Source organism: Tupaia chinensis, unplaced genomic scaffold (assembly GCF_000334495.1).
Source record: "Tupaia chinensis unplaced genomic scaffold, TupChi_1.0 Scaffold138812_1, whole genome shotgun sequence".
NCBI lineage: Eukaryota > Metazoa > Chordata > Mammalia > Scandentia > Tupaiidae > Tupaia > Tupaia belangeri.
In genome coordinates, this window is record NW_006198705.1 from 1610599 (window position 1) to 1617685 (window position 7087).

Sequence of the window (7087 nt, forward strand, 5' to 3'; positions counted from 1 at the left end):
GGGTGGGAGTGTGGCGTTTGCCATGGAGCGCATGTGCTCGTCAGACAGAGAGAGACAGAGAGACAGAAAGCGAAAAATCACTCCCCAGGGGGGATGGCCACACCGCAATCCCTTCTCCTCCATTCTCCTCTTGGGATCTTAGGCATGTACACACATATGCTTGGCATGAGTTTAAGCCACCAGGTCTAGGACTCGAACTGCAGTCAACTACATGGGAGTCCAGCAACATAGCTGTTACGCCAACTGCTGGTCCCAAATTTAAAAAGTCACTCTATCATTTACAAACTGGGTGACCTTGGACAAGTGACTAAACCTTGCTGAGCTTAAACTCTTCACTGATCAAATAAAGATGGTACCTCAGTTCAAGTATCATTTCCTCAGAGAAATGTTCTCTGGTCATTCACTTTCCCCCATCACACTACAGTCTACATCAGGATCATCTGTTAATAATCTCATAAAACTATTTTTATTCCCCTTGGAGCACTACTTCAGATTAGGATTTGGGGATGCATTGATGTCACAATTTGACCAAGGTCTTCTTCCTCCAATGGACTGATTCCCTATCTTTGTGCCTAGAGGAACGTTTTGGAGCTCAGGCAGAGAATGCTGTGTGCAGGCATAGACAGATCTCACTTAAAAAATGAAAAAGGTTGCAAATTCTTTGCCATGTTTTTCTTTCCTATGGAATCTGGACTGGCTCCAAATTTCTGAGATTGGACTTCGATTGATGCATAGTTTCTACTTTTGTGTGTTTAGAATACATCCTCTTGAAACTCAGCTCAACTGCTATGAGAAGCTCCTGAAGAGAAGAGCTGAGGGCTTGGAGGTTACATCCCAGTGGAGCACTCAGCCAATAGCCACTGTCCACCATGGCCATATAAGTGGACCCCTGCGGACACCAACCCCAGGGGCAGTACAGGATCTGCAGTCACGATAGCACCATATGCAGCAGAATAGCCACCCAGCTGGACCCAGCCAACTCACAATTAGCCAGAGATAATAAATACATGATTGTTGTTGTTGTTGTTTTAGTTTTCCCCACAGGGTGTGTGTACTCTCCAGAGCTACAAGATGGTGGGGAGACCATTCCTAGGTGCTACTCTCAGTAGTAAAGATGGCAGTCCCATTTTCTGCCTGTGGGGCACTGTTGGGGAAATGGGGTGGGGAGGGCAGAACCCAGCTAGGGGACAGTTGGACTCAGGCCTTTGCTCACATCAGACTTCAAATGAACGACATATATAGTGATGGTGCTTGTTTATGGTGTGAACGTATCTCTGTGAAATGTTATAAATAAACATTTCAAGTAGGTCACAACTGTGATGACATCGTCCAGGCATCTCTTCTAGTTTTAAACGTATTCAGATGTTGCACACACAGACGCATGCGCGCACACACACACACACACACACACACACACAGGTATACTTCCAGGATCCAAGACTAACATTGCTTTTTTTTTTCTTTTTAAAGAATTGTTTATTTTATTTGTTGTTATTATCTATCTTGTTTTAATTTTTAAAATTATTTTATTTAGCTAGCTTGTTTTCTTTCTTTCTTTCTTTCTTTCTTTCTTTCTTTCTTTCTTTCTTTCTTTCTTTCTTTCTTTCTTTCATTTGACCAGAGGGAGACAGAACGAGAGAGTGAGAAAGAGAGAGAGGAAAATGAGAAAGCAAGCCACCAGGTCCAGGACTTGAACCGTGGTCGGTCATGTGGAAGTCCAGCGCCCCTAGCCACCATGCCACCTACTGGCCCCTGTATTATTTTAATTTGACCACAAAGAGAGAGAGACAGAGAAAGTGAGAAAGCAAGCCACCAGGTCCGGGACTTGAACCATGGTTGGCCATGTGGAAGTCCAGCACCCCTAGCCACCATGCCACCTACCAGCCCCTGTATTATTTTAATTTGACTACAAAGAGAGAGACAGAGAAAGTGAGAAAACAAGCCACCAGGCCCGGGCTCGAACATGATTGGCCATGTGGGAAGTCCAGAGCCTTAACCACCACGTCACCTGCTGGCCCCCCAAGCCTAACATTTCTGTCTCTACTTCAGAATGCTCCAGGGCTTCCTTCTCCCTGGGTCTTGAAGGGGTTATCAGAATCTGTGCCTGCATCCTGCAAGGAAGCAAAGCCAGGATGTGTAGTCTGGAACTGAAACATGCACCAAGCTGCCTCAAGCACTTATCACAGAATATTAACACTCGAATAGGTCTTAGATATCACCAAGCACAACCCTTTCCTCTTACAGTTGAGATCCAAAGGGAGTAAATTACTCCTACATCTGATTGCTAGCAGGTGTTAAGCCTAGTCTCCAGAGGGATCTTTTGATCATTTCATGTTTTCATTTGTAAAAAGACAGACTCAGAACCATTAAAGTATGTATTGCATCCCCTGGGAGGACTGTACTTCTCTTTCTTTGGTATCAAATATCAGACCGCCTAGAGGAACTTTTACTAATACGCAAATCTTCATGGAATTGCCCAAAGATATGATAAACCAACCCCTAGAGACTTTTACCACCGTGTGTGCTGGGAAGAGCACTGTCTAGGGAGTCATTTATTGGCATTGGAACTGTGGAGGTAAGCTTCTTACCCTCCTTAAGCTTCATTGTCCTCATCTGTAAAGTGGTGCTAATGGAAGTATATAGAGTTTGATATGAGATTGCATTACACTATGCGTGTAAAGGCACTCTCATGGTTTCAGACACATCGTTAAGTGTTGACCAAAATACTAGCTGTTGTTATTATTATTGTGTTGTTGCTGCTGCTGCTCCTCTTGTTATATGGATTAATCTATTTTCAGTATAGTTTCTGGGCCCTCTCTCCCACACTCCCCACCTCTTCCCTCTCAGTTGGAGTCTCATGTCCCCACTCTTGAGCTTCTATGGCTCTCAACACTGATTATCAAGAAACTGCTTAAAGTTATTTACTCTCTTGGACTTCATGATGTCAAAATGTGTGTCTACTAAATTATCTCTATTAAGAAGTAATTCCTTTTCCGAGGTCAGATGAAGTAAAACGGCCACAAGTTCTTTCTTTGTCTACTCCTCGAACCTGTGACTTGATTTAGTAGAATATGGTAGAAGTGATGGTGGGCAGCCTCCAGACAAGAGGCCTTCTGGCTTCCACTAGTGCTCTCCTGGAGGAACAGGGGGGTCACCGTGATAAAGAAGTCCAGGCTTGGCTCAGCCTTGGAGGTGCAGTTGGTTCTGTACTGAACTGCAGTGCTGGAAACCACATGGCTGACCACCTACTGGCCCCTGTATTATTTTAATTTGACCACAAAGAGAGAGAGACAGAGAAAGTGAGAAAGCAAGCCACCAGGTCCGGGACTTGAACCATGGTTGGCCATGTGGAAGTCCAGCACCCCTAGCCACCATGCCACCTACCAGCCCCTGTATTATTTTAATTTGACTACAAAGAGAGAGACAGAGAAAGTGAGAAAACAAGCCACCAGGCCCGGGCTCGAACATGATTGGCCATGTGGGAAGTCCAGAGCCTTAACCACCACGTCACCTGCTGGCCCCCCAAGCCTAACATTTCTGTCTCTACTTCAGAATGCTCCAGGGCTTCCTTCTCCCTGGGTCTTGAAGGGGTTATCAGAATCTGTGCCTGCATCCTGCAAGGAAGCAAAGCCAGGATGTGTAGTCTGGAACTGAAACATGCACCAAGCTGCCTCAAGCACTTATCACAGAATATTAACACTCGAATAGGTCTTAGATATCACCAAGCACAACCCTTTCCTCTTACAGTTGAGATCCAAAGGGAGTAAATTACTCCTACATCTGATTGCTAGCAGGTGTTAAGCCTAGTCTCCAGAGGGATCTTTTGATCATTTCATGTTTTCATTTGTAAAAAGACAGACTCAGAACCATTAAAGTATGTATTGCATCCCCTGGGAGGACTGTACTTCTCTTTCTTTGGTATCAAATATCAGACCGCCTAGAGGAACTTTTACTAATACGCAAATCTTCATGGAATTGCCCAAAGATATGATAAACCAACCCCTAGAGACTTTTACCACCGTGTGTGCTGGGAAGAGCACTGTCTAGGGAGTCATTTATTGGCATTGGAACTGTGGAGGTAAGCTTCTTACCCTCCTTAAGCTTCATTGTCCTCATCTGTAAAGTGGTGCTAATGGAAGTATATAGAGTTTGATATGAGATTGCATTACACTATGCGTGTAAAGGCACTCTCATGGTTTCAGACACATCGTTAAGTGTTGACCAAAATACTAGCTGTTGTTATTATTATTGTGTTGTTGCTGCTGCTGCTCCTCTTGTTATATGGATTAATCTATTTTCAGTATAGTTTCTGGGCCCTCTCTCCCACACTCCCCACCTCTTCCCTCTCAGTTGGAGTCTCATGTCCCCACTCTTGAGCTTCTATGGCTCTCAACACTGATTATCAAGAAACTGCTTAAAGTTATTTACTCTCTTGGACTTCATGATGTCAAAATGTGTGTCTACTAAATTATCTCTATTAAGAAGTAATTCCTTTTCCGAGGTCAGATGAAGTAAAACGGCCACAAGTTCTTTCTTTGTCTACTCCTCGAACCTGTGACTTGATTTAGTAGAATATGGTAGAAGTGATGGTGGGCAGCCTCCAGACAAGAGGCCTTCTGGCTTCCACTAGTGCTCTCCTGGAGGAACAGGGGGGTCACCGTGATAAAGAAGTCCAGGCTTGGCTCAGCCTTGGAGGTGCAGTTGGTTCTGTACTGAACTGCAGTGCTGGAAACCACATGGCTGACTATGGGTTCTGATCCTCTGCCCAGTTGATATGGTGTGTACATGCCCCCAGTTCTGATGAGCTGAAGGGATTGGGGAAGAGGGTCATGACATGACCCTGTTGAAGTGTCTCTCTCTGTCACACATGCCTATGCTCTCTATCATGAATGAAATAAACTTAAAAAATAAATAAATAAAAGGGCAGCAGTAGCCCGGGTTCTCCTGCAGAGAGTCAGTTAATAGCCCCAGCTAACTGACAGCTATAAGAGTGAGACCATCTCATACCAGTCTTGGTAGACCAGATGACCAGTCCTAGTAGACCACAGAGCCACAAGAGTGATCCCAAACAAGACTCGTAGAAGAACCATCTAGTTGAACCCTAACTAAATAGCAGACTCTTCATCAAATAAATGGTAGTTGCTTTATGCTACTAAAATTCAATGCAGTGTGGTATGCAGCAATTATAGATAACAGAGACATGGTTCTCAAAAGTAAGATAATGCATAACCAAAAAAAATTGCAAATATGTAACATCATCTTTGGGACCAATCAGGCTGAATCTGGATAAAGTGAGGAAATTGTTGGCAATGGTTGGAGCAACGGCAAGCATCCTGTTTGTGGAGGCTGAAAAATTAGCAAGAAGACTTGAGGTTGGAAACGAGGCGACATGTGTTATAGGTCGGCAGCACTCTCAGGTCAGACTAAAAGAAACCGAGGCAGCTCACCTGTGTCTCATCTACACCACAGAACAAAATAACAGGTTCTGAACCTAGTAACATGATAAGACGAGACTTCCAGGGCTCTTGGTGTAGGCCAGTGCATTGTTCAGGGAGAAAATAATGTAAATAATCATGACTACCAATAGCTGGGGTGGAGAAAGTTAAAAATAGAGATAAATTCTTTGCAACTCCTCTCATCAAGAGTTGAAGTTTATTTTCCCACCCCAAGTCTGGGCTGGACTTTCTACTTGTTTCAATAAACAGAATGTTCTGGAAGTGACATGGTATAGCTTCTGGGCAAGGACATAAAAGAGCTTGCAGGTTCTACTGCAATTATGCTGCCCCTGGCTGCTGTGAAGGAAACCTGGGCTCACCTGGCCACAAGGAGCAGAACCACGGCTCCCTAGCTGACACTGTGGCTGAGGGCTACATGTGTGAGTGAGGCCAATGCAGACCATCCAGGCCAAGCTGACTCACTAGCTGTTTGCAACCACAAGACTAACCCCAGGCCAGACCACCAGATGACTCTCCCAGCTGATCTTGGCCCAAGTTACTGAATACAAGATTGTGAGCAAATAAACACTGGTTATTTTAAGGAGCTAAGGTATGGGACACTTTTCTTACATGGCAATAGATCATTAAGACACACTTGGAATCAACAGATGGTATAATGATTACGTTGCTGGATTTCCACGTAGTCAGCCAGGACTTGAGTCCCAGATCCTGTGGCTTAAAATTCACACTGGGTGCATGTGCATGTGTGCCCAGAGTCCCAGCAGGAGAAGGGATTGTGGTGTGGACATCCCCCCTTCCCCGCCCCGATTTCTGACTTTCTGTCTCTCTGCCAAGTGCATGCACCCTATAGCAAAAAATCTCTCTCTATATTGAGCATGCAGGTACATGTATCCAGTGTGAGTTTGAAGCCACCGGGTCTGGAACTCAAACCATGGTCACAGGCCCCGGTCTTACTGGGTGTTGGAACTGCCTGTGGAACTTTATGAAGTGCTGGGGTCTTAATCCTGTCCTCAGAAATTCCGATATGATTCATCCTGGGTGTAGCGAGGGATCGGATTTCCATGTGCGGCCCAGACTGAGGTTGCCTGCTCTGCATGGATTGGTCCTGGCACTTTGGAAATAGAGCCCCACCCACATGGCCTCTGCTAGGAAGCCTGGGCCTTGCCCCCAATAAAGAAGTTGTATTTAGGGATGCAGCAGAATTGAAACCAGCCAGAGGGCTGCCAGGGAACTAGGAGGCTCTACTGGCCAAAGCTCGTGTTCCTGGCACGAATCACAGGGTTCAAGACATTCATGTTTAGGACCAGCTGTGGGTTGCAGTCAGGGCACAGAGCCTCTCTCGGCCTCCCCTTCTACACCTGTAAACAGGATCCTAAGGCCATCTTTGTCAGAGGCAATGTATACCGAATACCTGGCTCAGGTTAGTCTCAATAAATGGGAGCTATTGTTCATAAACAGAACACCCACAGATCTGAACTACCAGTCCTAGAGAAATTGAGAGCAGTTGATAACTGAGATTAACATGTGCAAAGATACAATACCTAGATTGCAAGAGACCTTTTCTGGCAAATGCTGGAGCCTTCCCATCATCTGTGATGATTCAGTATCGTTATCTTAGGTCTGTTCCTGCC

At 45.2% G+C, this 7087-nt stretch overlaps 1 long non-coding RNA gene across 1 annotated transcript in view; it reads right to left on the minus strand.

Annotated features, from left to right (window-relative positions):
• Window positions 1–7087, minus strand: part of LOC102469248 (uncharacterized) — a 53735-nt gene extending 46648 nt beyond the window's left edge. The window contains exon 1 of the long non-coding RNA XR_336461.3: window positions 6998–7087. This is a non-coding gene — a long non-coding RNA (uncharacterized LOC102469248). The remainder of the gene's footprint in view (window positions 1–6997) is intronic.